This window comes from Aythya ferina (assembly GCF_964211825.1).
Source record: "Aythya ferina genome assembly, chromosome: 27".
Taxonomy (NCBI): Eukaryota; Metazoa; Chordata; class Aves; order Anseriformes; family Anatidae; genus Aythya; species Aythya ferina.
Window position 1 is genome coordinate 2,738,013 of NC_140310.1, and position 23,692 is coordinate 2,761,704.

At 39.9% G+C, this 23,692-nt stretch overlaps 1 protein-coding gene across 2 annotated transcripts in view; it reads right to left on the bottom strand.

The window, feature by feature from the left end:
* Positions 1–23,692, bottom strand: part of LOC311424347 (uncharacterized protein) — a 252,395-nt gene that overhangs the window by 170,947 nt on the left and 57,756 nt on the right. Inside the window, exons 12-20 of one of the 2 annotated variants that reach the window (XM_084499419.1) lie at positions 17,652–17,830; positions 16,517–16,637; positions 13,693–13,793; positions 12,229–12,312; positions 11,041–11,150; positions 9,963–10,196; positions 7,544–7,643; positions 6,578–6,652; positions 6,027–6,199 (exon numbers count right to left, since the gene is read on the bottom strand). The gene's annotated coding sequence lies outside the window, so the exon portion shown is untranslated. Of the gene's footprint in view, positions 1–6,026; positions 6,200–6,577; positions 6,653–7,543; positions 7,673–9,962; positions 10,197–11,040; positions 11,151–12,228; positions 12,313–13,692; positions 13,794–16,516; positions 16,638–17,651; positions 17,831–23,692 lie in introns of those variants that run through there. The other variant, XM_084499420.1, reaches the window with a different exon arrangement.

The window sequence follows — 23,692 nt, forward strand, 5'->3', positions numbered from 1 at the left end:
ATATGACTGCGGTTTAGCCTATTATAGGTGGATAATATGTTAAGACCTGCACTGTACGCTCAAGAACAATAATTTTTGAAATTCTCAAGTCAGATCTGTTCAGGCCTGGAAGCATTTCATAAGCACGCCTGTTCTTACTTTGCAAAATTGATACTGTTTCATTAAGGCTGAGGAAGGAAGGCTGTTGAACAGCAGCACCCTCCGGAACCAACGTCATCTCCTTTAATCAAGGAAAATAACATTCATAAATCATTTGGTATTTTAACTTATTCAACAATGATGGTTACAGTCAACGCATGTTATTTTATGGTCTCCATTGCATCTCATATGCAAATGGATTTTTCTTAGAGCATATAACAATAAATATTGCATGCAGAGATATTGGATTGCTTCCACTTCCTTGAACTGAGTTGTTGCACGTAGTTATACACTAATATCTGCACGACAAAGCCCTCAGGGCAAATAGTGTTATTTGAAAAATTCAGCCTCAGCTGAGGCAAGAACAGAGTTACAACTGCACTTAGCAAGGGCCAACAACTGTGCACAACGCTTACACTTCAAAAATAGGACTTGATGGTAGAAAAACTTAGACTGCCAGCTCTGTAGAGATGCAGCTACAGAACTGCACAGGAAAGATGACTTGAAGTTCAAGTTGCTTGAAATCTGTTCTTCCCCATTTTGGCAGCATCATTTCAGGCAGGTCCACTGCCCTATTTGTACTTTCTCGGTTACAAAACGGACAGGATACAGGAAATCCAGAGAAAACCTGGCTCTGCAGCCCTTCAAGATTATTGCCGCACCGAAGTATTGTTCATGTGATTATGGGGGCTTTGAATTCTCTTTCAGAAAGCTATAGCACGGTGAAAATCCTTTTCTCAGCCTACTGAAGCTCTATTATTTCCCATTCAGTTCTGTGGGACAGTGGGACACCCCCCAGAAGGATTTGCCCACGTGTACAGTAATGACACACTGGTAATTGCACAGCCACTAAAATAATCCATGAGTCTCTGGGAATGAGACCTCAGAAAGGTCACGGACTCCCTCATTATCTTTCTGCTTTCTTTTGTTTCCCTGCTCTGCCCTTTCTCATCCTGTGAAAATGCTTCTGAATGCTAATGCCACAGTCCTTGGCATCCTCTTCACCAGTCGTGTCAGCATAATTAATTAGGATGGTAGAACAAACACCATTTCACACAGGTCAGGTAAACCCATTTTGACACCAAAGGAAGAGCAGACCCAGGAGGACGATGCAAAGTGCCTATCAGGAAACAGTGAAGAAGAAGAACAACAACAAAATAAAATAGCTAGAAGCAATGGGATGAAACAGAGAGAAACGCAGCCTGCCTGTCCCTGGAAGTGTATTATACCAGGGAGTCACCTCCTGGGAAGGATGCTGGAAGCCAGACCGGAGGTTTGAGGCTCTCCATAGACAGAGTTAGACCCTGCCTTTAGGCACAATGTGAACACAGAATGGTGTATGAGAGTATTTATGGCTCATTTTCCTCTTTCCTTTTGCCCTGCAGGCTGGCAGCAAGATTGGCACTGAAGTGTTTTCCTATTGATCTGACCACTCCTAGCCCTTCCCACTGCCTGCGAGCCCTTTCCAGGGACTCAGTTAACTAGAACAAATGCATTTATGTCTCTCTATTCATCCTTTTACACACACGTGTTGCAAAAAGGTCATTAGAGATAATGCAGCCTTTAATACCACGGAGTATTTCTGCGTCTTCAGCGAACAAGTCGTTCTCCTCAAGCACAGCCTCCCACGTGCTACCCCCAAGGAACAGGAGCAAAATGCTATCGCTGCTTACAAGATGTTTGGCGTGCTGAGGTGCCAGGATTCCTCCTCAGTTAACGCAGGTGCCTGTGAGAGCTGCTGCAGCCATATTTTGGGCTTAGAAACACAAGGAAACATCCCATATGTCAGAATTCCCACTTGCAGTCGGAGGGTTGCCCGGATGGGAGGTTTCAGAGCAATATCCTGGTGGCAAAAAATCCTGCAGTGTCTATCCAGCCAACACCTTTAGCTCGTCCTCACTGCACAGTCAGCATGAATAAGCTTAATTAAAGCAGCTCTCCCCTGGGACCCCGCACCTTGCTCGATCTGGCTGTCAGACAGCTGCTGGCACCAAGAGCAAGACAGCTCATGAGGAAAACCACTTGCTGCTCCAGTCTGCTTCACCCTGGTGAAGTCAGTTACATTTGAGCCCTACTGGCTTAAAATGCTTTTAATTTGTTGGCACTACGGGTGCTGCTTGCCTCAGTGTATTAGCCCAAAGCTCAGGGTGCCACAGGATAACTCTTTGAGTGGAGAGTAACAAGAAACACACGTTTTTCCCTTTATTTTCTTGGTAGAAGATGAAGTTTGGTGGAGGAATGTTAATTTCTGGATCTCTCACCTGACTGATCAAACCTAATATTTTTAAATTTCTATTTAAACTGAACAACTTAAAGTGTCAAAACATTGCTTAGTGGTATTAATATATTGATTCTTACATCCCCTGACTCACGAAGAACACGACTCCATTGACTGAGTGCAGAATTGCTCCGTTTCTGGTTATTTTAAATGTCAGAATGGTCAAAACACTACATCTGATCCCATAGCAAGGAAGGATGTGCGACCAGATTGTTCCCATCCCATGCATTAGAAACAGATTGTACGAATGTAGGGGAGGGAAATAATGACTTTTGATACCATGCAGTTGAAGGAAAACATCTGAAACACGAAAGCCTGAAGAGACAGCTCAGAATTTTGTTGTCATTTGTTTGCTGTCAGCCTTTAACAGACCGAACTCTGAGCAGGAATCCTTCAGGAGAAATAAACTGAGACTGAAATAAAAATGGACAAACTCCTACTTTAACTAAGTTATGGTAAGCAGGGGGATGGCCTGGGAGAAAGGAAGGCTCAGGCATCACAGAGAGGCAGAAATGTCAGCAGGGGAGGAGAGGTGAGCGATTACAGACAGATGAAAGCAGAGCAGCACAACAGAGGTATCACTGGTGAAACCCAGCTGCTTCAAACAGCAGGTGGGTTGGAGGTACCAAAACCCCATCCAGCTATTGACGTGGTGAGCTTGAGCATCCAGCAGAGCGTTTAATTTCAATTTGCAGGGTCAACTCTGAGCACGTCTTGTAGCCTTCCCTTGAAAATCTGCTGGGATGCTACAAGACAGAGAACTTGGGGAACACGCAGTGTGCAGACAGCACAGGGTTGTGTTGGGCTGCAGGAACGGGAGAGATTTCCATCAGCAGTTATCTTCCCTGCCATTTTTAATACTTCTGATGTAGAGGTCCACACCTCTAGCACAGCTTTTCAGCAGGCTCTGTGGGAATTTATTTCTTCTCCTCAAAAAACTGCTTTTCAGTTTCAAACAAAAATACGTTTGTCAACTGGATGGATTTGATAGTTAGATAAATGTGTTTTATCAGCGGAATGGATTAGGCTGTTTGCATTTTGTCACCGCAATCTCAATCCATCCTGCCAATAAAACATATTTCATCAAAGCTTTAGGCCACCATGCTAACAGAATGTGTTTTGTCAACAGCCTAAATCCATCCTGTCAACAAAATCCATTCCGAAGGAAAATAACTCAATCTCTTCTGTCAACATCAGGAGCAAAAACTTGGTTGTTAGTATATGAAAAACAAAAACAAACCCACGGTTAACCATCCGTATTTTCAGGCCAGAATGAGAAAAACACAAAAGTGGCCATCAGCTTAGCATATGTAAATGAAAACAATGGGGAAAATTAAGTAATGCATAAGCATTTCCTGCTGTGATTGGGATGTGAACAAGCTGTGGAGGTGTCCAAGCCACCACCCAGACCTCAGAACTGAACATCTAGATCCCAGACATGTTGGTTAATGAACGTAAATTTATTAAGAAAAGTCAAAGGCTTAGTACACAAATTAGAAAAGTTCATAGAAGACAGAGAGCCAGAAAGCTGATTTCTCTTGCTGACAGAAAGCCACAGTGGCAGAAACATAAATAACACTGTTTGGGGCTTCATCCTGTCCTTTGTGCTTTAATTAGGACACAAATTAAGTGGACTGATCAGCTGCTACAGTCAGCCCTTATTCCTTATCTGTGCCTCTGTTTGCTGGGGCTTTCTACAGCCATTTTAAGGCACAGAGTAGATTTTGTGTACAATGATAACATCAGGTCAATGAAAGAGCCTTTCATAAGAAGCTGCAGCGCAGCGGGGAGCCTTTTAAGATCATAGGCACATAAATAGAAATGAATATGCTGAGTTTGGAAGGACATGATGATAGGTGGCAATCATGTTTGTGTGTGCATATGTACACACATTTAAGTAATAACTATAACTGTACAGAAGCAATTACAGGATGAAACCATTCCTGTGCTCCCTGGAGAGCAAATTCATACAGCGAGCTCCTCCTTTCCCTCCCCTTTTCAACTCTCAATAATATAAGATTCACTTCCAAAATCTATTAAAATAGTCTCTAAGAGCAATTGCAGATATTAAAGCCTGATAGCTCCAACTCCTCTCCTTGTAAAAGAGGCCTGGCTCCCTGCTCATTAGTGCTCTCAAAAGTGCATTGTGAATATTAGCAGTAGCTTTCATTCCAAGCCCTCAGTCAATACAGATTGATTGTTATCATATAATAAAAGTCAGACAGGTTTTTAAAAGGGGTTTGGTGCCTTTGGGTGCCTACCTCGAGGTGCTGTAAGAGAGCCTGATTTTCCTAAAGCACAAGCCACACGCCTGCTTTCAGAAAAGAGTCTCTGTCAGTAATCTTAATCCAGGTGTCCAAAATCAACTGCCTTTTAAGAACTTATATTCACTTTCTTTTCTTTTCAGTAAGGCCCTGCACTGTGTTACACACACATAATGTAAAGGATGTAGCATAGTCATGGGAGCTTGAACATATAATGTCAGGGTTGGGCTCTTTGGCAGGATACCTTATTAGATACATCAGAAACTATCCTGGATACAAAACAGCTGATTTTTTTTTTCATGATGATGTTTGTTTCTCTCCATAATTAGTCATTGTGGACTCTTAAGCCTTAAACATCAAAAGTCAAAAGAACTTAATAAAATGTTACTTGGTTAAGCATTCCCATGACTTAAAACAACTGCTTTATTTCATAATCCTTGGAATTGGTATCATTAGAATAGCCTCAAGCAGGGGGAGGTGAGAGACAAGATGTAAGACACTTAATAATCAAAAGCAGATAAAATCTAACAAATCAACTCTTCTCCAATAACTAAAATGAGTATATTAATATGTAATCCTGGGACCATTACAAAGCAAACTTCATTTGATATCTTAGCCTATCCCAAATCTTGATATAAGCACAAATAAAAAGAAAAAACTCATGTTGTGAAAGAGGCCTCTGAGTAGTTGGTACTCGATTAAAAATTCATCTTGAGCAACAAGACGTCAAATAGATCACTGCCTGCTAACGAAAGTCCTGCATCATTAAATTAATTCCATTTCTTCAGTTGCTCACTTCAGCATTTCTCTACTTCAGGTGAAATTCTTGCTATTTTAAAATTGGCTTCAGCCTCCTTTCAAAAGGAGCCTTACCTTCCTCCAGATGGTCTCCGCTAATTATCAGCCTTTTGTGCTGCTCTATTTTGGGCTGTATTGTGAAGTGAAAGGATTCATTTTAATCACACGAAACAGAGTAATAAAATCATCTCCATGGGGAACGCCACAATGTTTTTTTTTTCACCTACAGAATAGTCTTAAGTGTTTAATGATTTATTGATGTAGTTGCTTTGGCTTTATAAGCTTTCTAATTCTGTTTAATATGCATGCTGTCTTCCAGACCCTTGATTACACCACTCGCCTTGATCATTTACAACTTCAGATCAGCTTAGCAGGCTCTTCCCAAGTTCTGTTTCATAACACTTGGCACATAAATATAAACAACAGCAGTAGGTATTTATTTTTCCTATTAATAGAGGTTCTTGTATCATGACCCCTGGAAATGGGATGCTGTGCCCTCATCAATAACAGGACAGAGTCCTTTGGGACAGGGATCATCTATTACATACCTGTGCAGAAATTCACACCACTGCAGAAATCTTGTCCTCATCTCAGGAGAATAAATGTCGTCTCTGAATGCCAAATCCTTGTCTGGGTCTTACAAGCACTAATCCATTGACAGTTTTACAGAATGACTTCTGCTCTCTCATTAAATTCTTCTATATGTAGATTCAGCCATCGCCTGTAAATTGATAACAGGGGATATTCAGGCCAAACAGCTTCAGAAACATCAGTGCTGACCTGGCAACTAGGAAAACAAAGGTTATTTGGTGCAGTCAAAGCTATCGGTCACATTGACAACATGAACCAAAAGGAGAAATAAAAATGTGGTTTGCAGCAGTAATGCAGAGCACACTAATAAGCTGTTGCTGGCACAGTTCAGCATCAGGGCCAAATAAAACACATCAGAAGGAAAAAAATGTGTGTGCATGCATAGCCAGACACACATATATGTGTGTGTGTACATATATATATAAACTCTAATATATACCATCTACATACACCACCATACCAGAAATGTGTATGCAACAACAACCGCTGTAATGCACCTGGATCTCACCTGGTTCCTCTCTCTGGACTGTGACAGCCTTCTGAATACAACTGAAATTTCCCTGTGACCATATTTCCACTCTACCTAGAATAAAAAGCCACACAAAGCAACATACTCATATTCATTATCACCATGGACAAAATAAGTAGTTTATTTTACTTTTAAGAGCTTACTTCTAGCTCATACTCAGTGCCTGTACGTTTCCAGGGCAGGATTCCTGTATTTGCATTTTTATTAAAACCTTATCAAGTCTAATGCCTTCATTTGTCATGGTACAATTATGTGGAACTGGAGATTAGGCAGAGTCTTACATGCCCCAACTTTTAGGTATTTTATCATACCCTTGTAGTGATGGTGGTTATCAAGCCAATGGCCCCCTCTATCACCACATGAATTAATGGTTACTTTGCTCCCACCATCTGTAGGAGGAGCTTTATTTTTCCAGTGATGCTTCCTTGACAAACTGCCTCTCAATAATATCAGAGCTGCCATTAGAAAGCCAGCCATGTGGTTTGTCCCAGGCATTTTCAGAAGGGCTGTGTGGAACAGACTCTGATTATAAGTGAACTCACATAGAAAACATTCAGATAAGAAACCAAAGGAATCACTGTTAGCCCTTAATCCTAGCAATTTTAAGAAAGAAGCAGCTGGTATATAACTCAAGGAAACTTTCTCTGCAAGTGCAAAGGACACTGTGTGCCCCTGCAAAATCCATAGCACTCTTCCAGACTTCTGAATCATCTCAGCTTAGTCAGGCAAACACCTCTTTTCTGAGGAAAAAAACCCTCACTGATGCACTTTACTTTCCACAAACTAAACAATGTGTCTGTAATGCCCTCCTGCAGCATAAATTCATCCGATAATTGGATCTTAAACCACAGCTTTGAAATTAGCACTTCTTTCTTTTAAATGTATTTCAGCTGAAATATTTACATTATTTAATTTTGAGGATGACAGGACAATATTTTTACATACGTGTGAGTGTTGCACATGCAAGCTGAATGTATCACAGACCATCATCGCCACCAGGACTTCTCCAAATTCAACTTTCTCCCTGTTTTCACAGCTCCCATTGCTTCACTGTACATATGCAGGCATATATAGTATGAAATACAGAAAACAGAAATAGTATGTAAAAGATTCACAGCTGATTCACACACCAAAGTTTTTATGATGAATATTTCATCCTACAGAGGAGGGATTTTGCGTGACACAAGAGCAAGGCTTTCAGAAATAAATGCAAAGATATTGCTTGCTGTAAACCTGGAAGCTCTGCAAGGGATAGGCAATAGAGTGGCCAAATGCCATCATCTCTGGGGTAAAAAGAAAGATGTCTGATTGCTAAAAGTACCTCTGAAAATTTACCCATCAAGATAGAAGATAAGACAGTGGCCAGCTATCCTCAACCCTTTCCTTGAGGGTTCATGTTACTAACCTCAAAACCATTCAAAACCCAAGTGCAATACCAACAAGTCTTAACTCCCGGTGAAGTCAGAGGGAAAACTTGAACTGAAATTATTTAGGGAAGAGCTGAGTGGACCCGATTCCCCTTTTAGTCTGTTATGACTCCATTAAATTCACCCGAGTAACTCCCAGGTGTATGAGGAACTGTCTCCATCTGAAGCCTGCCTGCAGGTTTGATCAAAAGGAGATGTAATAAGGGATGGCAGCAGTCGTCTTGTATGGAAGCTTTCCTAGCTTGCTCTCAAGGTTGTTTGGTTCAGAGAGCAAAGATCCATATTAGCTGGAAATAAATAGCTTAACAGACTAAGTATTTCAAAGTGGACCTGTAGCAGATGGATAGCATCATTTTTACTCATTAATTCTCCAGAGCAGGAGGAGCCTCTCACCTGAGCTATTACCTAAGCTTAATGAAAGAGAGAAGCAGAGAGGAAAAACTGGAAATGTTTGTCTCTAAATCTTTAAGCGTCCTTTTATCCTTTCTGTGAATCCCATTATAGGCATTGGGCAGAATCACAAAACAACACTGTAAGGCAATGAAGAGCTACCTCCTTTCTCTGCTTATTTTGAGCTCAAAAGCATCTATTGGTTCCATGCAGTGGATTTCCTGGATGGAGAAGAGATGCAAATCAGTCCATGGCTGGCCAAGAGCTTCCAGCTGTTTGCAGATTGGATTGGGGAACAATAGCAGGCTGACATCTCTTCTTTCTCATTTCAGTTACAGATATGCTGCTGCTCTTGTTGTCATTTATTAACCATGGATTAATTGACATTCCCTTGAACTTGATGTGGAAAGGATCTTCCCTAATCCCTTCTCTTAACCCAGCTTTCGAGTTCTGCAAAGTTACTTTCAATGTGAGCAAACGTTATTGCATCCCCGGAAAAATTTGCAACAAAGCAATGAGGTGGGCTGACGGTGCTCTGAAGCAACCAGCGGCTAAATTGTTGGGAAAAAACCTCGCTTGGCACGTAATATTATAAGCAGCAAAGCTAGTTTGTAGCAGCACAGAGGAAAAGAGGCTTAACAGCCCAAGCATTGCATTTCCAGCACCATAAAGCTGGTCAAATAAAGGAAAAAATTTATGCATGTATAAAGCCATTTGATGATAGATGGGGAGGATTAAGCTCTGTTGAGTAAGTTATCCCCTGCAGAATGTATTTCAGCCTTACCATACTGACAAATAATGGGCAGATTAACTGGCTAAATTTTGCACAAGATAATGTTTCCTAGGGTTGTAAACCATCCCTTTAACATACCAAATTTGAAAAAAAAAATTAAAAAATTGAGTAATGAGTAATTTTTTTTCACTTTGAAACTTGTTTTCTGTAAATTCCTCTCCCCCTGCTTAAAATATATATATATATATGCACAAAAGAACACAATAAAATTAATCTGCATCAAGTTCTAAAATGGATTTATTAAACTGTACTAAATCCCCATGAAGACTATTTGTTCAGTGCAGTTTAATATCATTCATAAGTGGAATATGATAAATTGACCTAAGGCTACTCTGAATCTAGATGAGAATTAACAATGTGGTTTAATTAATCCACTCCAACTTCAAAATCTCTGTTACTTAAAAAAATAAAAAATAATAATAATAAAAAAAAACAGAGCTTAGAAGTTTGTCAGCACTGTGGCAGTTAAGAAAATCAGAAAAAAACGTACAAGTATTATGCCAGTTCCTGTTCCACTATGGATTATTTTCACACAGAAGTCTTTGTTATGCCAAAGTGGTGTAAAAGACCCTCACAATAAATGACCTGCATACATCTTACTCGAGTCCCCTGGCTGCAAGTGAATACCTGTGCCATCACTTAAATTTTCCATAAAGGGAACAAAGCCATTTTTCTTGCCTTCCTGTCTGCTTTCTCCTCCCAAATCAAATAAATTTTAGATATTTAAATGAATTAAAAGGTAATAAATCCTCACCTGAGAAATGGTAGAAGCTCATAGCAAACACTGTGCTTAAATAATTTAGAAAAATGACCTGCTGTGATATTCTGCCTTCTGAAGTTCAGGTATTTATTAGATTCCCTTTCTTTGTGCTTTGGTCCTTTCATGAATATCATTACATCAGCAAAGGTGTCCCATGCTACGGGAATGGTTGGGTGGCTTAGTGAACCTTTAACAACTCCTTCTGTTCCTTTCTGATGGCTGTGGCACCTTCAAAGGAGAGCAATGATACAGTCCATAAATTGTGTAACGCCTAAACAAGTATAGACACAGAGAGTGGTAACGTTTCTGATGTGCAGAGCTATGAATCTTCTCAAAATCCTCCCTAAAACCTCAACAACAAAAAACAGTTTACTTCTCCAACTCCAACAGAACTACACTGGGAGTAAATATTCTTTTTTTTTCCATTCATTGCCTTGACTGTAATTCTCTGGGCACAGACTGTTTCTTCATGTCTCTGGGTACAGATTAGCACAATGAGCCCATGTCTCTGCTGCAGCATCCATCAACAGAATTAATTAATGGAATACAAACACGCTTTCTAAAAATTTTCACACATTTTTCCGCTCTCTAAATAGATTTCTGACACTATAAACATGCTGCTTAGAATACCCTGTCTGAATCCCCATATAGGATGCCTGAGAAGGAAATCATTTACCTGAAGGAAATATAGAGCTGCAAATTCCAACTACTTTGATAACCTTGTTATTCAGAGGTCAGCCAAACCAATGCTTGAACTGGAACACAACGTCTACCTACAACTGCCTACCAACATGAAAGGACTGATAGGACAACAGTTTAGCTGTGAATCTGCCTTTCTGTAAAACACCTAGCACAGTAAGAGACAAAAAAAATTAGTTTTTCTAGGCCTTAAGTCAATAAAAATATTAATTCTTCCCAAGAAGACCAGAAGCAGAACTAAGCTAGGAACAGGTTGCCCACAGGCATGTGATTTAGGTATTCATTTAGATACGGGAAAAAAGCGACCTAGGACAATAGGTAAATCTATTTCCAAAGCTGAGTTACTGAAAATTGGTTTCACAAGGTGACATACCTGATTTGGATGGTACCGTACCTAGTTTGGCATTCAGTACAGCAGCTATCACAGACAACATGTCCGATTGAATAGGTAGCACCCTCTGGTCAGTTCAGCAGATGGACCACCTGAGGAGAGGTGTGATCTGTTATCAAATAAAGTCTAAGATCTGTTATTAAATAAAGTCTGTTTGGGTGGATTGCCTTTTTCTGTCCATGTGAACCAAGGTAAATTTCCATGGGGGGACACTTGTAACATGGGAGGGCTGAGTTTCATTTGATTGGCAGCTGTCACTCAATAAGCCAGCATCCCTGCCCTTGCACAGACCGTGGGGTGTCAGATGCCAACCCCCATCCCTCATCTCCCAGATTTCTTCAGCTCAGGGCCCTCACATTGCCGAGACTCCCAAACAAGGTATTTCATACCTATTTTATAATAAATGTCCCCTGACAGATATTGAGCCCACACTGGTAGGTAACTTAATCAACAGTCAGTCTCCAGCAGTCCGTACAGCAAATTATAGCTGGCATTTAATAGAACTGCAAAGAAGAAATAGCTTTAACACACCAGTTGGTATTTTAGGCTACATAATAAATTTACAGCTACCCAGTTACATATCAATTAATAGCACTAAACATCTTTAATGTATTAACAAAGAAGTCATTCAGATATTAAAATTTGGATTAATTAAAGCAGCAATGAGGTTTTAAGTGTCCGATATTTTAAAATTCACCTGATCTTTTCAGTCATTACAAAAGGACCTTTAGCCAACATTTATAACTGCCTCGTAAAATTAAAACTGTAGGGAAAATTAGAACATGCACTTGCAAATATTGCTACAGTGCACTCAATTCCAGGTCAGCCCAGGGCACAGCCGCAGCCCCAAAGCAGCAGAATTAAACAAAGAGCTGCTCCAGAAACCATGTTATCATTTGAGGTGATCTGTACTTGCAGCAGATCACTGAACACATGGAAATCAAGTAAAGTCTTCGATTTATAACCCCACGGGTGACTCTGCTTTTCCGTATATTTACCCAGCAGTTTGTGGCTGGCTGACTGGGCTACAGAGTTAACTGGAAAAGAAGCAAACAGGAGCACGAGAGCTGTGTCTGAAGTGGCACCTGCTGACCTGTAAATATTAAGGCAAAGAAAGGGAAGAATAATAGGTCAGACTTATCCCAACACAAGCTTTTAACACAGAGTTACCTCCAGGATGATTATGGCCCACTCCGAGATGCATTTTTTGTGCTGATGGTTTCACAGTTTGCAGCATGTCTGTGTGCTTGCTCCCTAAGGCCAAAATGAAATGTTTACGAGAACACCAAGGCAGTGTTTTTTCTTCACAGGTCTTTACACATCGTCAATGCAGACATATTTACAATAGGCCTTTCACCTGCTATTCTTAGGAACCTTTGCACAGGGATTGCCAAGACCTGAAGTTACTGTAGAAAAGCTGCCTATAGTCTAGGACTAGCAAATTATTATAATGAATTTAATATCATTTTCCTGCCCTTGTCTTATTGGCTAGGCCCCCAGGCTAAATCAATTATCCTTCACACTCTCAGGTTGTCATCACCTCTATGCTCATGCTCCTTCCCACGTTGTCTTGTTTCACCCTTTGCTGTGAGCTCCACAGAAGCAAGTGATGCCCTGAAATATTCACCTGTGCCAGGAAAGATCTTTAGCACCATAACCACCAACACAAGAACTGATCAGAGCTACTGTAATGCTGGTTTAAAAATAAATAAATAAATAAAGATTTGGGAAAAAAAAAAAAGCTAATTAGAATAAAGGCTAAGTACTTTAGCCTTTATTCAGGACTTCCTCTTATCACCTTCTTATCATAGGAGCTGGATTCTAAAACTTTGTCCCACCACTGCATTGTGCAAACCTTCAGCTCTTGGCTCCACCCAAGCAGCAAACCAGTGCGACACAGTGAATTTTGTATAAAACCAGTGGGCATTAAGTGATTTCATGGGTCATCTGAGTTAGATTGCCCTCTGCAGCTGCTCCTAAAACTTGTATTTTGCCTGCTCCTGCTTATGCCTGCACTCATACCAGCAGCCAAATGCCTGCTGAATTCCTATCTGTGTTCTGCTTTATGTTAAATGTTAATGCTGAAAGCACTAAATTCCACTATCTACCGTGATTTCCTTTCCTTTTGAACAGCAATCAAATTAAGCATGACTTTCACTTAACTGCCTCCAGGTGGGCACCCATGGCTGGGGTCTATCACTGACAGCAGTAGGTGTGTAATCAAATCGAGTTAGACAGTGATTGATATTTTGCATACCCCGTAATTATGTTATTAAAGATCTGGCATGTTGTTTGATGTCAAATGATGTGTGATTGCTAGAAATGGAATGCAATTCATTTAGTATTTCAGAATGGGGAGAGAAAGTCTGGTAACGGGTTTCTGAGAGACAACAGCCATTTTCTACCAGCCTTTGGGGTACACTACAGTTGTGTGTGTGTAGTTTTAATACTCATCAAAATTAACCCTTCTGTGTGCCTGGACCTAACAGAATGCATATTGGTACAGTCCTTTATCTGATAGAGTGGTTTATACTAATGCATCACGCTGCTGCAAATCTGCAGCTACTTGGAGCTTCAGCATGATGATAGAAACACAATTTTAGTTTGAAGCCATTGTGAAGCTGTTGTACTTACAACACAGTCGTGGAGATTTTCTAGATGCTCAGCTCTCCCAGTATTCCCACACTTGTAGCCAGGCTCCAATCTCCTTCCAATTTAAGCACTAGAGGAAGACTCTATTAGTGGCAATTACTCATCACTATATATATATATGTATATATCTCATTCTTACTCCTCCACCCCCTCCAGACAGAGCACACCTTAACCTAGGGGCTTATCTACACTTGAAAGTTAATTCAAGGTTACAGTAGGGCATGAGTTTACAAAGAAACAGATATTCTTTAACAACCAGAGAGAGAGAGCTATTCTAGAATAAAGGGGCTTTATTTAGTTCAATTCACTTTCTTTAATCACTAATCCTAAACAGGTGATTAGTTCTTTATTAACACACTGAAACCATATCTGAACCCTTCAAAAGCCATTTCTTAGAATTCCCTGGATAACAAGCGCGGTCACAGATCATAATTAAGCTCAGAGTGAGGAAGTATTGTTCTGCATGGCAGAGCCAAGCTGAGTGGGACTGGGTGTCAGACAGAAACTACGCTCCAAGTCCTTCAGCCAAATCATCTTCCCTTCGTTAGTAATTGCAAGAGCTGGATAGAGGGCAAACTCCTCAAAAGAAGTGTTGGCTGAACAGCCCCCTTGTTTATTTGCACATTCAGAAGAGCTTTGGAAATTAGGTTTTTATGATCCGTTATAACAACCCTCTAGCATGGAGACTTTGCAACCAGAGATTTTAATTTATTTGCATTATCATTTTAGGAAGAGTTGCCCACAACAAAATGCCTTTAGAGCATCATAAATAACACACTGCTAAGACTGAATCATTTTAAGAAATTCCTCAGTAGAGAAGAATGAAGGAAATTTACAGAAATTCTAGAAATACAGAAATTACACAGGAGAAATAACAGAGGCAATATTCTCTTAAGCTTTCACAAGGAACTAACAGCATTTCATTTTTGGATGATTTATTCCTTTTATTTAAATTAGAAACGTGGCTGCAGATTGGAAAGAAAAAAAGGGAAAAAAAAAAAAAAAAAAAAAAAAAAAACACCATTCCATGTTTTTTAAAGTAGTATTGCAAGAGAGAGAGTTTTATGGAAGAGCCCCACAGGCCTGGAAGATTGACCTCAAATTTAAGGGTGCAAGTCCTAAGAAATCAGATCTCCCCTTCTCCACTCTCCCACATACCCTTGAAGTGTCACTGAGCAAGCCATGTGAGCAAAGATTTTTCAAAAGCACTTCAGTGCAGCATCTAATTCCCAGGGACTTCAGGCCGTTTGGAAAAGAAGAAGCACAAATTTGGTTTGCGCAGCCCTTTACTTCCCAGTGGTGATTAGAAGGAAAATACATCAGTGCTGAAAATATATCCAGATACTTTGGTAGGAGATACCTATGCCATGAGAAAGACTTAAAGAGGGAGTTTCAGGGCTTCACAGAAATCTTGCCAAACACACATTTAACTCATCCTACAGATTGTTTAAGTTGGATACAATTATTCACTCTTTTCAATTTAAAATGGTGACAGAAAAAAATTACGTTATGTTCAAGAGTGCTTTTCAGTCAGACTACAAGAAGCCCAACAGAAATCCTACAGTGGATTACTGATGTGGATGCTCAAAGCATGGGAGCACTTGAAGAAATGAATATCTACAATCATTTACATTAGCTTTGTAAAGCAAAGGTCCTTTGTAATTACAAGGACCACCAGAGAGGTTTTAAGAGCAAAGTCTGGCCTCTCAAATTGAGACAGGTCTTCTGTACAAACTTTGGACACGTGTTCAGATTTGTAGTGTTCAGTTTAAGGCTTTTTGAGGACTTTGGTTGCTTTTCAACCTTAGGTACAATTCTGGAAATTTAAAACAATTAGAGCAGTATTTATGCCCACATCCATCTCTAAAAATCAATAAATAATGAAGTTCTTTATTACAAATTCACTTGGCATGGGAAGGCTGAGAATTAAACCCTCTTCTGACAACTCAGTCCGAGACATAGTTGCCGACTTCTGATTGCAGCTGAACTTCATTTCAAGTTTCCCCAACTGTCCCTGCTAACTGCTCACGGACAATTCCAGAAAAGCCGCACAAATCTGAAATTAATGCTTTGCACGAGCCAGGGCAAAATGAAGAAGTGCTGAGCTTTAACCTTCTGCCTTTGATCATCTACTATGCAGAATTCACTGAGATCTCAGAATTACCATCTGCAGCTTCTTATATCAAAGCTGTTTCTTGCTTGTACTCATTTGTTTCCATCCCCAGGTGTACTGGGGATAGTATTCTGCTGCTCCTTGTGCACCTAATCCTTTGATAGTACATCATTTATGAACTAAAACCTGGTGCTCTCAGTTTGCTTGGGGTGCTTTAGTGACCCATAGATTCCTCATCTAGAAAAAAGCAGCTTCTGCTATAGCTGTCTGCATAACCCCTGAGCGATGCCTTGCTTCAAAAGAGACAACAAAGAACTGGCAAGTAGTGGTGACATCAAAACGTGCCAGGCTGGGTTTGCTTTACAGACAACCAGAAGCTCTGTGGGACAGCTTGGGAGGGAAGAAGGTGATCAGGAGGAGAGCAGGACTTCTGCAAGACAACTCAACAGCTGGCCTCCTCTGTGCAGGACCATGTCGTGTTTTAGACAGCAGTGACTGCCATCACCCCCTGTCTCCTACCTAACAATTGAGCACAACAATTTCAGGACAACAGGAACTCCATTCTAAGTCTCCAAAGGATTTATAACCACTACATTTTCCCACTGCCTTTTTTTTTCCCCAAAAAAATGTTTAATATGCTAGTCCACATTTCACTTTGAACGCTTGGTCTACAAAATGTGTGTATACACCTACCGTAACGCAGCAGTGACTCCAGCAGCAGCAGTGGGGTTGTTCTGTAGATTCAGGAAAGTCAATCCTCATACTTTGTGTTGCCCACGGTTACAATCTTATGAAAATGATACTCAATTTCTTGCTGTTGAAATATAGGAGAATATATCAATTATAAAATACTTTAATATACCAGCCAAAACCTTGAAATTATAATGCTGTTGTGTCTTTAACTCTTGTGAAGCAGAAGACAAAATAATTGCATTTAACAAGAAACTTCTCTCATTATTTTGAGAGTATCTGGTCTATGATTTCTGAATATTTGGGACTGGTAATAGAAATATAGGTGCTCAGATACATCTTTAAAATCATAACATGAGGCTGAAGATTTCCAGATCTTAGCCTTTTATAAAATTTCTTCTCACCACATCATTTGGTATAACCCATAGTAGTTCGAAAAATATACAGAAAATAACCAAGCAGAACCCCAAAACCAATTCATGTATGTATGCAGCCTTTATTCTTCCTGTTACAGGTCATTCTACCCGCAGAAGTTGTTTGTCATGTGTATGAGCGTAGAGGCATTTCAGGGAGCCCACACTTGTTGTCAGCCAGATGGAATCACATTTATGACCCAGCAGTAAATACCTGTCGCACCGTGAACTAGATCTATTGGTTCCATTCCATAAGATGCTGAGCCTTTAAATCGAGTGAATAATACAAACTGACTTCTGGCACGCTCACGGCTAAGCACATGCTTAAGCACTGGAGAAGTCAAGCAGGCTCAGGATGCTCTTACCTTCCTTCCCCAGAATCAGAATCGACGTGAGGCTTAGGAGCCCAACTTATCTTCATTAAAAACCACCATAGGGACTGTATAAACCTTATCTGGGCTTTTAATATTTTTTTCAGACAGTCTGTAACAAAGCTGCTTTCACAACCTCACCTAAGAGCTGCCAAAATGATGCTAATACTCAAGGCCTCAGCACTGGGCATTCAGATTAGCTTTAATTCTTCACGTGAAAGCTTAAGAAGAGCCTGTCTGAAGAAGGTATTCTCCAGGCTGCAAAGCTGGAAATCATTTCTGGGGATTACGTGTGGAAAATTCAGTATATCAGAATATCCAGAAACAGGAGAGGAAGACAACAACGGGAAGTACCAGTTTCACACCAGTTCGTTCAGCTCCAGTTCACATCCCTGGCCATGAAAACGCAGTTCAGTGTGGATGATCAGCTCCACGGAATGATCTGTGCCCCTTCTTCATGCTCTCTCTGATCCCGTTTCTCCTCCCTCATTTAGCTAGAAGAGCAAAACTGTTTCAGGACACCTTGTCTGCTTCTAGGAGTACAAACAAGATCAGTGTAAAGATGGTATATGGGCATGAACATGATGTAGAAGTAATGTTACAGAAGTTGTCACATATAATATATTCTTAATTTTCCAAAGTATTAAAGCTAATTTAATAACAACATCCAATAATATCTTTTTTTAGTTTTTCTTTTTCTTTTTTTTTTTTTTGGTAGTTAGTTCACATACCACGTCCTGCAAAATAAATCTTAGCACATTCAAAACCATGGTGTCAAGAGCCACAGGGTATTTCCATAACACGAAGCAGGTCAGCATCCGGAGAACAGCAACTCTCAGAACAGCAGGGTATCAATTTTCTCCACTATTCTGAGGTATTCTGCAGAAAACAAGGTACTAAGTCCAAAGGGAAATGTTATAAAGTTTACTACTGCAATTATCACTTTCACTGAATGTTTAGCACCCTGTAGCTCAATTAAAAATAAATAGGTCAGCTGGATTGAATGAAAAAGCACTAATTAAGGCATTTTTTATTATTTTTAATTTTGCCCATAAGAACTGAATCCTCAACTAGTATTTTTATTGAAGCTACCTGATTTATATAATGCTGGATTAATTAATTTTGAATCACTGTTTGATCTTTTACGATATTGCTTTACTTTCTTCCCCCTGCTTGCAAAGTGTGATTAGGCTGTGCCGCTAATGAGAAACATTAATTTAATAGTTTTTAAATACATCATTAAACTCATTTCTTGAATACATTAATATTTCTGATTTATTTTGAATTCAAACACCAGCTCTTCCCCTTTAAGCAATGAAAACTTCATTCTGCATTTGTAATGAGATCAGTTGATGGTGTGCAGGGGCATCTGCCTTCCTAGCTCTCCATCTCTCTATTAGAGTACAGAAATTGCTAAGTGCAATCAGAGACCTGATCTTTCTTCCATATCTGACACCTGTTATAACTATCAAGCCTAGGGAACTGAAAACAGGAAAATTCCTAATGTGTCTTATAGCCATAAATGTTCCTAACCCTACAGCATACTGAATATTTCAATTGCAGATCAGCATAATCCCTATGGCTAGATCTCTTAACATACCAAGTATCATTTCGTTAATCCCTAGGAGAAACAACTCTTTCCCACTATGCAACAGCTAAGGAGCTTATCCTAGGTTTTAAACACTGCCAAGCACAGTATTTGCCCCAGTACCAGATCCCTGAAGCCAATGCAGTGTCTGTTGAGAAATGACTTGCTTTTATTAGCATAGGAAAGGAGAGAGAAAATGAACTCTTTCACAATAAAGGTGGCGTTTTCTTCAGCTTTTCTTTCTGCTAAGTGACTCTGCTATTATGGCTTGGTGTAATGCACTGTTGAATGTTATTATAAGAAAAAAGAATACAAAGGTGAAACCAGGAAAAAAAAAAAAAAACTCTTCTATATTTTGACTAACCTCTTTCAGCATTTCCCCTTTCCTCTCCTTTTGATATAACACAATAATAAAGAGTATAACTTTATCAGCATTTCAAACACTATCAGTCTTCAGAAAACAAGATGTTTTTGGTCTTGTTTCCTTTTTCTATCAACAAAAATTGCAAAAGGAAAAAAAAGAAAAGCATGACAGCCACCCTTGGGATCACACCCAGCAAAAAGAGAAAGAATAATCAAAAAATATTTCAAGTGCTGAAGAGGACAGGATGTCAGCTCCAAGGCAAATAGCAGATGATATAAAACCTGACTGTCTCCATCAATTTCATGAACCAATCTCACACAGAAGGTGCTGGGGGGTTTCAGGTTCTTATGGTATCCATGGTTCTGCACAGTTCATTGCTTTCAGATGTGCTCACTTCCGATTGTTTGACTACGTCTGGAATTTATTTGATGATTGATTGTATTGAGAAATGTAAGGAGGCATTTAATAGCAATCACCTCAGATTGCTGAGGTTGTGCAGTCAAATAGAAAGACTACTCTACCCAGGTAATGCGGTAATGGATTTAGGCAACAGGGCATAGATGTGTGTATATGTGACAGCAACCAGCATCTCTGAACTACCTCTGTCTTGCCTTTATTTCTATGGGAACTAGAAAGGAGACCAGGCAGGAATGTATCAGTCAATGAAAGGAAGCTAAAAACAAGAAATAAAAACATGAATTACGTTGTTCGACAAGACTGGAAGTAAAATAAGATGCCAAGACATCCGAAGCTGAGCAAAGCTTTTTCTGCTGAACAAAGCAAAGAGGGTGAATTATGTAAACTGGTCAGAAAAGTTGGCTCAGTTCAAACCCAATTACATTAATTTTACACCAACAACACCCTCCAGTTACTGCTGATTTACACAAGCAACATGGTGCCAGCTACAACCATGGAAAAGTCACAGAAGTTGACCAGGTTCAGTGCACATTTAAATCCTTTGCTGAATAAGCAAGTACCACATCTTCGACTCCAGTGAGTGCACTTCACCAGCTGATCGTGTTGAATGGTGTTGTGCCATATTTCTCTCCTTACCTGCTGCAATAGGTGGGTGACACTAAAGCCTTTCTACCACTTGGTGCTGGGAGCAGACTGAAAGGTGCTGGAGGTCATCATGGACTCACAGGATGATCAGAGGAAGGTTCTCTGCTCTTACAGAGACTGGTGAAAAATGACTGACCTTTAATTTCCTTGCAAAACTTTGCCACTTTTTAAAGGAAAGGGCTTTGTCTCTTCCTTCTCCCCAGCTCCTTCCATTGTTACTTAGAAGTATTTTAGGCAGAGAAGATCATCTTCCATCCAGCTCACGCTGCTGTGATGCCTCAGTCTCCCAGATGCAATACAACAAGCACACAGCAAACAGCAGTGAAATTCCTTTCCAAGATCAAGCCCAGGAAGAGTGGTGTGGTTTTTTTAATGCAAACTTAATTTATTGGTGAACAATAAGGGCTATAAAAGCAGTCATTTCAAGGTTAACGTGCTACTCAAATATCCAACAGTCAAGCAGAGTGAACAATCCATAACTAATTGCTTATTTAATTGCACACTCTTTGTACATGATGCAACTGTAATGTTCCTGAAGGCTTTAGGTTCCCCCTCAGCCCCCTTCCATTTAAGCAAACCATAAAACTTCTGTATCTGGTCTCCAACATGTGCACTTTGTTGCTTGACTACATCAAGCAAGAGGTATCATTTCCCAATTAAATTGTTTCCATAGGCATTAATTAAAGGCAGCAACTCATGGAAAAAAATACTGAGGAAAGTTCATATAACCTATTTTTAAACGTGGGTTTTATTTTCTTTTTTTTGGGGGGGTGGAATAATGAAAAACAGTCTCAAATATCAGGCTTCTGAAGGAAAGACAGAAGGAAAGACCTGCATGGAGGATCTCTACGGAAGGAAACACAACCAGGTCCCAGCATCCAGCAGTGGTCCTGCATTATTTAATGCACAGATTCCCAGTTACCAAAACCCAAAGTGTGGGGTAGTGTGCCACAAGCCAAATTACGAGCCCAGTTTCAATCATTCCACTGCTCTGAATTTTTTTAAATCAGAATAGAAAGTTTTGCTTCATTACCATCCAAACCTGTTAATTTTTGAAACTTTAATTTACTCGTTAACTATAGGAACATATAGGAATAATCAACTTTTAATAGCATCATTTTAATTTTTCTGAAAAATGACTACAGAAAATCCAATCTACAGACTTAAATATTTAATACCAACTTAAATATTTCTTACATATCACAAGCTCCCTAAACTGGATGTGCCATTATTCTTTAAGATACTCTTTAAGAATAGATATTATGGCCCTAAGCATCCTTTGTGCAGGGTCTGCCCTAAAAATATGGTGTTATCTAGCAACATAATCTCATATTATAGATTTTAACTATAGTTAAGAGCAGAAAAGGCTGAGTTGAGGGCAAAAAGCTTGTGGAACTCTTTCAGATTACCTCCTGACGCAATTTGGATTTCTCCATTTCACAGAAGGTATCTTCTTTTTTTTTAAATCAATACTTGGAATACAACTTTTCCCTTATCAGACTATCACAATTAAGAACAGACTCAACCTACCACACTCGCTGACATCCTTCAAGTGCAGTGTTTATAGGAGAATTCAATTTAAACTTTATTAACTTGCTAAAACTTTCCTGCACTTTGATGCAATCATCCAAAATTAAATAGTTCACAACAAAGATAGCCAACACCAATTTATTCTGTTCACATTTCCATGCAATAAAAAATGACTAGCATGTTAAACTGCAAATCCCTCAAGTAGATCATAGCATCCTGGAGAAAATGTCAGGAATAATTAAGATGGAAAACTAATTTGGCAAGTACTGCTACCAGACACCGTGTGAGGAAAGAAGAAAACCAAGAGCTGTGGGAAACTTTATTCTACCCCTTAATTTTGCTCTTAAAAATATAGGATCACCAGTCAAAAATAAAACTGTTACACATTTAGCAAGTTTGCTCTGCGAATTGAGGCTTTTGTTTTATTAAACATTTAGTGGATGATCTTTCCATTATCCCTATTAATATAGGTTTTGAGGAAGATGCAAAACGTTATCATCTGCTTTACGTAGACCATAGGCTTCAGCACGTCCCCTCGTGTTTAATGCAAGCTTTCATCATTGCCTTCAGCTCCGTGACAACTCCTCTGTCCTTCACACAGGACCAGAAAGACGTCACTGCAACCCAACTGCTCCTGGATAGATGGGGCCATCTCTCAAAGATGCGACACGAAGTGATGAGCCCTTCCTGCTGTGGGTGGGGGAGAGAATTAGCTGTCTGTTAATTACCTCTGTGCAGCCTTCTAATAAAAACCAGAAGTGGTTCTGCTGTTTTTCAGTGTCCATGCCTCTGCCATCGTTTCGATGGTCCTGCACAGCTACGGGAACCTTTATTAACCTCATCTGTAAAAACAGAGCTCTGACACTTGCACTTTCAGGCATGAAGATGACTTCTACCCACAGGGACACACTACCTGTGTAAATATCATTTCCATTCCAATTTTCCTAATTTGTAAGCGTGACTGTGCTTTCCAAACGCACCAGCATGGCTCAAAGAGCAGCTTTCTAGTGCAGACAGAACTCTAGCGTCATTTCTAGCTCACAGAACATCCTTTACCTTCCCCTCCTTTCTCCATGCCCTTTTCTAAACTGACCTCTAGCAGACAAAATATCACCCCCACATCTGGGCTATAGCCACAAGTGCTTACAACAGAGCCATGACATTTTACCACTAGCTAGCACATGTATTTTGCTTCCTACGTACAGCCGAAGAGAGGGGTGGTGATATATAAAAATTCTAATTCTATTCATACTGACATTTACTGTGGAATCCCAGCAATAGGGAAAACTCTCGTTTTCAAGCCTTGCTCACACACAAGTGGCCTAGAAAGTGATCTGGAAGTTTTAAACCCCTGCATGGAATTTGCAAAACCAACTGACTTGCTACACGAAAACACCAGCATGTTTTAATTAATCAAAGTAAAATACTTAAGAGGCTGCCAAATGAAAGTCTTGGAAAGAAAGTGGTATTTCCTACTAAAGGTTAGTGACTAGAAATAGGTTGGTGGGGATTTTTATATATATTTAATTAAAAGTCTAGCCACTGTCATTACAGGACACCAGTCAAAAAGAATTTGGACAATTCAACTCAAGTCTGTAAGGAGCTTTTTAGTGCCGTATTCATTCTAGTCATGGAAGCCAGCACTATCTACACAAAGAGTCTCATGGCTGGAAATAAGAAAACAGTATCTTCTGACAACAGGAGTGCAGGAAATAATTCATGGCTGCAGCTTGCGAATCCAAAAAGCAATTATTTCCATTCCCAAATACAGCCATTTGCTCACTGTACTCAGCTCACTCTGCAACATGGTACAAGAAGCCTATCGGGTCACCTTTTGCAGGATTTGAAGGA